The sequence below is a fragment of the Henckelia pumila genome, chromosome 4, assembly GCF_033568475.1.
Source record: "Henckelia pumila isolate YLH828 chromosome 4, ASM3356847v2, whole genome shotgun sequence".
In the NCBI taxonomy this organism is placed as follows: Eukaryota; Viridiplantae; Streptophyta; class Magnoliopsida; order Lamiales; family Gesneriaceae; genus Henckelia; species Henckelia pumila.
Window position 1 is genome coordinate 92,167,839 of NC_133123.1, and position 10,778 is coordinate 92,178,616.

General features: G+C 34.2%; 1 long non-coding RNA gene across 1 annotated transcript; it reads left to right on the plus strand.

The window, feature by feature from the left end:
* The first annotated feature begins 7,151 nt into the window (after positions 1-7,151).
* LOC140867527 (uncharacterized) lies at positions 7,152-9,619 on the plus strand. Its single transcript, XR_012145168.1, has 2 exons — positions 7,152-7,389; positions 9,426-9,619. It is a non-coding gene; the product is annotated as an uncharacterized lncRNA (long non-coding RNA).
* Positions 9,620-10,778: the final 1,159 nt, after the last annotated feature.

Consider the following 10,778-nt stretch of genomic DNA (forward strand, 5'->3'; position numbering starts at 1 on the left):
AAATTTGAATATTAAAATAAACTTACACATGCAAATAAAAAAATAAGTACATTTATATAGTGCTAATTTTATTAAAGAATTTCATAATTATAATTTTAAACTTAATTTGTTTTTAGGTTTATAAATTATAAAATCAAGAAATAATATTTAATTTAATATATTAAAAAAGATTTTTTTCATCAATTACATTTTAAAATTTTAAAATTTTTAAAAAAGGTAGCAATACCTGAGTGTTTGTTTGTTTTTTTTTTAAAAGCATTTTTGTTACACAATGTTCAAATATCTAAAATTTAATTAAAATATGTAGCTTTTCAGTTATCTTTTGTTATATAATTAATATTATAATTATTTGTATAAAATATGTATTAGAAAAAACAAAATCATTTCAAAAATTCCAACGGGAAAATTTCAAAAATATTTAAATCTTTGGAAATTTGCTTTTGATTTCAACATTTAAAAAGTAATCAGCAATTTAAAACATATTTCTACCTAAATCAGTTAAAAAGAGGGAAAATTTTGAAAAGGAAAGAAAAATTTGTATCTAGAAATGTGATTTGAAAGAAAGAAGAGAGATGTCTAGGATAATATTTGAATTGGAAAAAATATAGAAGACACAGAAATAAATAATTATTAGAAAAACATTCAAATATTTGGTTTCAATGAAAGGTAAATTTTGACATCTTACTGTTGTACTTTGTGCTTCAATATTTGTACTTTAATGACTTTCAAGAAGTTATTAAAAGTCCATTGACAATTTGAATATATCAAGACTTTTATTTAGTTTTTAAAAGTCAAAATTGAATATTACATGACTTATTAAAATTCTAAGAAAATTTATTTTGAATACCACTAGATTTTCATGGAGTTTATAAAAATATAGATTGAATATCTATTGACTTTTAAACTCCACAAGACTCTTCAAAAGTTGTAGTGTCCCAAGTACCAGTTTAATACAATTATATGTTAAACACGTTTAAAGAGTCGTTAATTAAGAAAATTAGGTGGTTGATCGAGTTCAGAACCAAGGAATAATACTTCGGAACCACCGAAGGGTTCTAAAGGTCCTAAGTGTGGTTTGGAAGCACCGAAGTGTTCAGTGTTGAGTTCGGATGTAGAAGAAGAGTTCGGAAGGTCCGATCAAAGTTAGGTCATGCAGATCATTGAGGTGTCAAGAGTGCACGAACACGTGGAAGATCAAAAGGTCCGATAGTGAATTCGGAGGGTCTGAACCCAGTCTTTCACTTAGGTTTCAAGACTAATTTGACACATCACTACATGCATTCCATCGGAACATCAGAAGAGTGAGATCGGAGCTTCCGAAGTCAACAGTTCAAAACGTGGAAATCATGTAGATCGGAACTTCCGAACTAGGGTTTGGAGATACTGATATTTGTCTATAAATATGTCGTGGATTTCTCATTTTTAGTTTTTGTTTGAGGTGTTTTAGTGTGTGTTAGTACATACTCTGAGTGCAGATCATTGAGGTGTCAAGAGTGCACAGATACGTGGGAGATCAAAAGGTCCGATCGTGAATTCAGAGGGTCTGAATCCAGTCGTTCACTTAGGTTTCAAGACTAATTTGACACATCACTGCATGTGTAATAGCCCGATTCCATTTTACAAGATTAAGTTGTTAATCATCTTTATGAAAGAGTGGGTGCCCAGTCAGCCAACTTGTGGCTAAGAGCTTTTGTGACTCTATGTATAAACAATCTTTGTTTAATATAATTTACATTCATTAATGGCATTATCTTTGTCTTTCTTCATATTGTTATATTGTGATATACTATTGTTGTTTTGATAAAGACCTTGAATATACTATAGTGTAAGTAAGATGAGATAGTGAATAAAGAGAGATCACTATTATGAAACACATCTTATAGTCACTGTATATTCTAAACAGTTCCTAATCAATTGAGCCGTCCGCTAATAAGGATAAGGATCGCTCGAGATTGAGACTAGCATTTGTGATGTCAAGTACCATGTTTCATTGGTAATGGACATGGAGATGTTCAAAGCATGCAAATGGATATTCATATGATGAATGATCGAACTACCCTATTCGGACTTTCCAAGTGGTTATCACTTATCGAGTGGATAAAGTCCGCGGTTTTGGTTGTACACCATTAGTCCTTACTACTTGAAACATCATTGAGACTCTATATGCTAGTACTGTACTTTGACTCGTTTACCGACTCTATTGGGGTCATCAGGTGTCGGGATTAGGTACAGTTACGACACATATAGGAGTCGATGCTTTGTTGTCAAGGATTCACCACATAATTGCGAGTGTGGATATCCTATGCGATCTGAGAAGATATTAGTGTGACGAATCTCTGGCCAGAGTACATGATGTGTTTTAGGTTACTCGGTTTTCCTAGTAACACATGCGATGTCACTATTTGATCTCCAAGATGTAATGCATAGTTATCGAATCTCGAACGACTCTCGATGCACCAATGGTTGTTGATTCGATCGGGATATATGGATGAAGGGACCGTACTGTACGCTAACCAAAATCTACTGGTTCTTGCAGGCACTATTAGTGATACCTAGGGAATCATGGGGCTATGTTGCTAGACGCTCTTACCATGATTCGTTGGGCAAGTCGGAAATTGTTGTTCCGAGTCACAAGGAGTTGTGAGCCCACGACTAGCTGTATCCCTGAACCATTGAGGGTCACACAAGTAATGGATTACTAAACCCCGTTGAGATAGTTAAATTTAAAGAGTTAAATTTAATGAAAGAGAAGTTGGAATTCTTAACTAAAAGGGAGTGGAATTTTCTAAAATGACATAGGGATGGACATTTTTGGAAATCACTGAATTTGGATTCAGAAAAATTATCTTGACTTTAAAAGGTGCAGAAATGGTTTCTGTGCACATTGGTGAAATTGGTTTATCAATCGGAGTCATGATGAATTTTATATTAATTTCTATAACAACGGGCTTTGGCTTGTTGGGCTTAAGTTATGGATTGTGGGCCCTAAGGAGTTAGAGTTCTAATATAATCATAACTTAATCTAGTCTAGAAATTATCTATAAATATATGAGTAGTGTTCGAAAATCATAAGAATTTCTCTCTTGCAATTTTCGAAATCACACATATATTTTAAGGGGAATTTTCGAAAATTCCTTTGTCCCTTTAGAGAAAATTCGGTCTGTGATTTTTGTGAAAAATTACATTCTGAATTAACAGATCAAATCTGTTTATTCTCTTCGATAAACATCTGATTGATTTCTAGTGCAATCAATCAGAGGGTTTCTGTTTTCTGTTCGTGGACCTTATTCCGGAGATTGATCGTGAAGCCATCGGTTCCCGGGATATACAAGAAGAGCAGATTAAATTCTGTTGGTGTCATAATCAAGCCGTTGCTTGAAGAGGTAAAATATTATTAATTGTGATTATTATTATTTTGCTTGCAACATAATTTAATCGTAAAGCTCTGATACCACTGTTGGAAAACGTATTCAGATCAATTAAGAATTGATACCTGGTGCAGCGGAAGTTTAAAAATTTTTATTTTTCGATATGGAACAATTCCATATCATGGGTATCAAAACTTTACGATTAAATTATGAATAGCCTAAGTTTACTTTTGTTTAGGGGACAAATTGGATTTTTGATGATAGAAAATCGATCGGTTACTAATGAGCCTTTCGATTATATGAACCATTATTCTGATCAGTATTTTCTTTTCTTCTTTTGGTGCTTGTATTCATTGTAACATATGCTTTCAAATAACCGAAGTCTCTTTGCACTTCCTTTGTGCATTTATGGAATCGTATGACATCAGTCAACGTTGTATTTTGCTAATTTGACCTTGGATCAACTTCTTAATAAAATCCTTTTTATATTTCACACTTCCTGAAAATTTTTTCGGTTCTAGAGCTACTTGTGGATGCGAGTAAGATTCACATTGTCCTTCTTTTTGATGATCTACTTATGTTGTGGTTGGAATCTGAATATGTCTTAGGACCGTTATTTTCCCTTATTATTAACTTGTGTGGTCTTCTCTCGACTGAAGTCATGTTGGTTGCCTTGATTATGCTTTGATTGTTTGGGCATGATAGCATTACCCATGGATGAGTGATCATAATATTTGATATCTTGTTGATTTATATTCATTGTTCTTAGAGTTTACATTATTATTCATTCACCCCTAGAATTGAATTATGAGTGAGTTGTTTTCACTTAATCTAGATTTTCATCTCCAGTTCGTTTGCTTGTAATGCTTGCATTATTTTATTTCATATTAAGCAGCATTACTTGTATGTTTGCTTCCTTATATGATCCATCATAATGAAGACTCGGGTGGATTATAGTTTCAACTATCATTTTGATTTCTTGTGTAGAGATTTGGCTCGTAACCGCATAGCAAGTGTTTAGACTGTTGAAATTTAGTATTAGTACTATATAACCCTAAGTTATCGTCGTGTTCTGAGGAATGACGACTACTAACTATACTTAGTTCTAGCGAGAAGACCGCTAGTTAGTGAATTAATTGAATGAGTTGTTTTAATTTTAAACAGGATCGTTAAGAGTAACAGAAGATTTTGGTAAGTTGAATGGGTGATCAGTCTTGAGATAGGAGAAATAGAGCTGTCCCTAGAATAATTTTGGGTGCTTTAAATTTACATTCCAAGGTTTTATGAATGTCAATTGTTAAGACTAATGCACCAACTACGTGCATAGAATGATGAATAGAATATTCAAGAAGTTTTCTAGATAAGCTGTAGATTTAGTTACCGATGAAATGCTAAGATACTGGAGGAACAATTAGAAAGCATTTACAATCGAATTACAAACTCTTCGAGGTATCCAATTGTATACTAAGTTCTTGAAATATGAATTCAGGTTGTACCATATAATAATTTGGAAATTTTTGGATTTTTCAGACCTGCTGTCGAGTTGAGCTAGAGGTTGAAGATATGTCCTCACGTGATATGTAAGAATTATTTGGTACTTAGGGATAATCTAATTCCATAAACGGTTAATAGCTCATGGTATGCTTTGGCTTCAAGAGTAAATGTGGATTACTTAGTCGGTGCGTCTGAGATAGAGAAATGTGGATAAATCTGTTGGGAGATTTTAACTAAGAATTTAACTTTTGGTAGAACCAAGAATGCCAAAGAGACGAAAGTATGAATTGGTGAACGGATAATTGGGATTCGTTTAGTTGTCCATTTAGATTCTTTGTGTTATCGGATAATATCTTGGAACCGAACAACATTTTATGGTTATATATTCTTACTAAGAATTAGATTAGATTTATTTATAGGAATGAGTCAATCAATACTAAGTTGAGGAGAGTTATTTGTTCCACTTGGAGGTTAACTGCACTAGAGTCGTTGCTTGAGAAAATTTTTAATCATCATCAGAAGCATTGGGAACTGTAGTAACTAAGAAGAGGATGAGCATAGACCAGGATCGATAAGCAAAGCATTGCTAATAAGGGGCGTAGGCCTTTGGAATTTCTAAATGGTTATTAAGATGTTCTTCAAGGTATCGTCGTTCAGTAATATTATTGATTTGGGTATAAAGGTAGATTAACTAGTTTTGACGGTCCTTATGTGATTGTTGAGGATATGGGAAATTTGTTTTAATATTTGGGTATGGCTCAGAGTTGTTAGTGATACATGATCGGTTTCATGTGTTAGTGTGGTGGAAGTATGAGTCACATCCATCTCAGATCTTGAGGTCTAACGAGGTAGAATTGTATAGTTCCTTAGCTATCCTATTTAGAAAGGTTTAGTATTTAGTCGCTAAGTATTTTGAGAACCTGTGAATTTTCTAAGAGCTCGATTCTATTTTATATGTGTTAATATTAATTAGTAAATAGAAATTAAACATAGTTTTGAGGTTAGGAAGCTTTTAAGTTATGAGTAAGATCGACATAAATTCATTATCGGTTACGCAGACCCTTATTGCTTGAAGTTGTGACCAAGACTTAAGGATATCGAACTAAAGGAAAGTATATGATATTTTAAGAGGTTTAGTGGCGAATTAAAACTCTTGATATCATATTGAAACAGTGATTAGAAATTTATCCTAGGATACCCTCACTTGGAAATAAATTAGAATCGTGGTTATATGTTGCAGTAAAAGTTAGTCAGATGTTTGATTATATAGGTATCCGTAAGCATCAGAGTGCGCAACAAAAGTTGATTTTAGCCAACTCATGAGGGTGCAAGGTAAGAAAATTTAGTGTGTTGGTGGTCTAAGGTATTCGAACCTAGTTAGTAAGTCTTAAATTTCGAGGACGAAATTCCATTTAAGCGGGGAAAGAATTGTAATACCTAAAAATCTAATCTGCTGAATCGCATGCATTAAATTTAATAAATATTAGGATTTATTATTTTTAAGTTTAATTGATTTAAACTCTTTATTTGAATTTCGTTTTAATAAAATATTAATTATTTATTTAAAGGATTTTATTTTACTAACTATTAAATTGATTCTTTTAAATGTTTAAGTTTATCCATTTAAATTATTTTATCATGCTACTTATTTGTTTCAAAGATTTTAAACGTTTAAGCATGCTTATTTAAATTATTTAGTTTATTGGTTTAAATGTGATTAACTACTTCGTTTACTTATTAAAAAAAAATTACTCGAGCTTATGGGATAGCATTTAAATGATTTTAACTATTAAACGTATTTATTTAAATATTTTTGACTGTCCAACTTATTTATTTTAAATAACATAAGTTTAACGGTTAACTACTTTAAATTATTTTAAATGACTATCTTATTTATTTAAATCCTTTTAATTGTCCAAATAATTTTAAAGGTATTTATTTTCGTTTGTATATTTATTTAAATTACTTTTAAAAGTTATCCTAGTTTGTTTAAATTATTTTTTTTACCGCCCTGTTTATTATTTAAATATTTTATTTATCGCTGTGACGTCAAAATATTTATGTATTGAAAATTAGCATTTTCAAACCCGGTAATTAAAATTTAAATATTTAACTCTTAAATTTTCAAATTTGAATATTTGCGGAATTTGGGCCTAACACTTTTACTCGCACAATATAAAACTACATATTATATATTATGCATTATTGTCTTACACATTTAAAATATGAGCTTACCCGGCCCAATAAGGGATTACACCCTACCCAATTGCATCGGCCCAAACAGTTTTCCCCTCCCTCAAGCCTGGCCGATACAAACTTCCCTGTTCTCTCTTCATTTCCTCCCAAGGCGATCGACACTTCCTTTCTTCCATATCCAGCCTCCGGCCACCGCCAGCCGCCGCCAGCTCCATTTCTTCCGGCGAAAACACCCCTCCAGGCGAGCTGCTCAAGTTTCACCATCTTTTCCAGCTCGATTTCCAGCGGCCGAGCTCCCCTCCCCCATTTCTGATATTTTTTTAAGCATGAGGCAAGTGTATGGATTTCTTTGGCCACCAAGTGGATTATTACGTTGTGTGCTTGTTTATTCTGCGTGTTGTTCGAATTTTCTGATTTATAGGATGCCTGTTTGATTTTTCTGTGAATCTTGTTGGCCGACCGAGCTGTTAGTTCTTTTATTTTTGGCCTGTTCGGCACCCCAGAATTCTTTAGGGTGTATTGTTCGTGCTTGAGATCGATTCATGTCGCATTTCTTGTAAAGGATAGATGTGGGTGAGATGTTTCTGGTCATTGCTTGCTTCTGCCTTATTTTCGACTTATCTTGGTGTTTGGACTTGTGTTGATTCGAGCTTTGCTTGTTGTTTGGATGCTGATATAGGGGCTGTCATGGGTGAGAATGTAGCTCACATGGTAGCACCTTGGTTGTGTGTTGTGGCTGCCAAATTTTTGAGAAAAAGGGGCTGTTGATAGTAAGTGGAAGAAATTGGGTTTCTGGGGGACTGGGAAGGACTCTCGCGAGCTGGGTTTTGGCTCGAGGTCAGGGGCTGCTTCGAGCAGGACTTTTGGTTTGGAGTGAGGTTTAAGGGTGGGTTTTGGCTCGACGTCAGGGGCAGGGCCTGCCTTTGAGTTGCTAGGCTCGGGTAAGGCAGTGCTAGTGGCTAAGTGGGGTCTTGAGGTGGTCAAGTTGTTAGGTTATAGGTTGGGATTCATAGTGGAGTATGTGTTGAAGGTTTATAAGGGAGTCAAGTGGGAAGAGTGCATAGTTTCTGTCATGGACCAGGGCTGTCCGGAAATGGTGGTTTATGACAGTGCTAGACTCATTTTTGGTTAAGGGCTCGGGTCTGGAATTATCCTAGGATGTTAGGAATATGTCATTTCAAACGGAAATCAATTCGGCTAAGTTTTGGTTGAGTTCTAGGCTAATTATTGATGAGGCGCATAATTTAGTCGCTAAGTGCTGCTGTCCGGAAATTTTATTGCCAAAAATGACTAGATAATAATGATTCTTTGAGGATGACTTCCTAATTTAGCTTAGAGTGCGTGGGAATCGTGGTTTCAAGCGGAAGTAGTTTGACTAAGAATTTTATAAGTTATAAGCTTTGCAAGTGGAATGCTCGGGATACGTCCTAAGTGCCAAAAAGTAAAGTTTAGATTCTTAGCTATGGCTTGTCTCCTAAATCACCATCCATGTCAACCATCTTACATCATTTATTTGAGTATCAAGTAAAATTTTGCAGAGAAGGTCATTTCTTGAATTCAGTCCAAATCTTCAAGTCTAATCAGAGAAGAAAGTATTTTTGATTAAGGAGAGTTGATTGTGACTTATCAGGGTATGGACGGGTTGGGAGAAATCCAGGCTTCCCTTACCAACTCGGGGCATGGACGGATTGGGTGAAATCCTGGCTTCCCTTAACAACTCAGGGTATTGACGGGTTGGGAGAAATCCTGGTTTCCCTTATTACCTCATGGGTTTGGACGGGCTGAGAGAAATCTTGACTTCCCTTACCATTTCAGGGTATGGATGGGCTGGGAGAAATCTTGGCTTCCCATACCAACACGGGGCAAGACGGGTTGGGAGAAATCTTAACTTCCTTGCCGGCATAGTATACTGCAGCCATTGATCGATCAAAACTAAAGAAAAGGGCCACAATCAATGATCTAAGTTCACAGTCAGTTCAGTTTTTCAGTTTACAGTTTATCAATTTACAGTTCAGTTTATCATTTAACAGTTCAGTTTATCAGTTTACAAGTTTATCAGTTTACAAGTTTATTAGTTTACAGTTCAGTTTATCAGTTTACAGTCCAGTTTATTAATTCTCAGTTCAGTCTTTTCAGTCCACATCCTCAGCCTTGCTATGCACTTGCAGTTTAAGTTCAATTTCAGTTAGATTCAGTCTTGCATGCGATATTTTAAAGTACTCCCTTTTGTTAGAGATTCAGTTAGGGAAAAACAATGTATTTTCATTATATGCTATTTTTAATTGTGTGTGCATGTATATTTATTACTCGTTATTTCATCCCATTTTCTTGTTGCGTCTTTAGGCTCACTACATCTGTTTGGTGCAGGTGATGATGACTTCTCAGGGGACTGAGGGGCAGGACCTCCAGGGTTAATAGCATCTGGCGGAGCACACCCAATGACCGTCGCTTCCTTTACTTTTCCGCATTTGAGATATTTGTAATAATGAATAGTTCACATTTATTTAACTACTAGTTGTTAGCAGGGTGTGATTCCCTGTGATTGATACTTGTCATGTAAACTTGATAACCCCTTTTCTTTCTTGGTTGTTGGGGTTAAACCTGTTCAGTTGCTTAGGATTATCATGTTTTGTTTCATTTCTTTGGGGAGTCTATTTTATTTTGAAATGTTGATTTGAGACATGTCGGATTGAGTATTTACAGATGGGTCATGGCGAAATTTTTCAAATTAATAATTATGATATTAATAACAATAATAATATCCCGAAATTCATTTTCCTCATTTATTTAATTAAACTAGCGGTTAGGGTCGTTTCACTCGGAGTAGTCATTGACCAGGAAAAGACATCAGGATTAATTGTAAGATTTATCGTCATTCAAATTTATTCCATTGGTTTGTATTTATCAAATTTGATTAACCAGTTGTATTCTGCCAGTCCAGTATTTATTTAGATTTTTGTAGCATATCTTTTATTATGTTAAATTGCATGTTTAATTAAGCTTTAATCTCTGATTAGTAGTGAATCCGGGTTGGGTCGCTATAGTGAGAAAGTTTAAAAGTCACTATTTGAGGGAGTAAGTTTAAAAGTCATTATTTTTATTTAATAGGTCGGTTCAGCCCATTAGGTTTAGGGATGTTCACGGTTTGGTTAACCACCCGAACTGATCCAAAACTGAAAATTCGGTTTGAACCGAAAGCGGAACCGTAAATTCGATTTGGTTTTTAGTTTTTTGGATTTTCGAATTTTGGTTTTTGGTTCGGTTTTTTTCTCAATTAACCGAACCGAAAATCTATTATTCGTTTTTTTAATTTTAGAAATCATTTTTTTATTTTTAAAATTTTTTTACTTATTTTTATTAATAAAAAATAATAAATAAATAAATACAAATTAAAACTTTGAGAATTCGGTTAAACCAAATTCTGAAGCGAAAAACCGAAAAACAATTCGATTTTAACCAAACCGAACCGTGAACTTCGGTTCGGTATTCGGTTTTGGATTTCGGGTAAATTTCGTTTCGGTTAACCAAAATTTTGGTTCAATTCGTTTTGGATAAAATGAACACCCCTAGACTTTAGCTTTATAAAATAGGATTTTGCGTCCAATGAAGGAGAAAACACTCTTCCCTAGCCACCAACCTCCATCACCTTCTCCTTTGTGCTTGTTGAGTCTAGACATTAATAATAATTTTGAGTTGTGTAGGTGAAAAAGATGAAGCGGT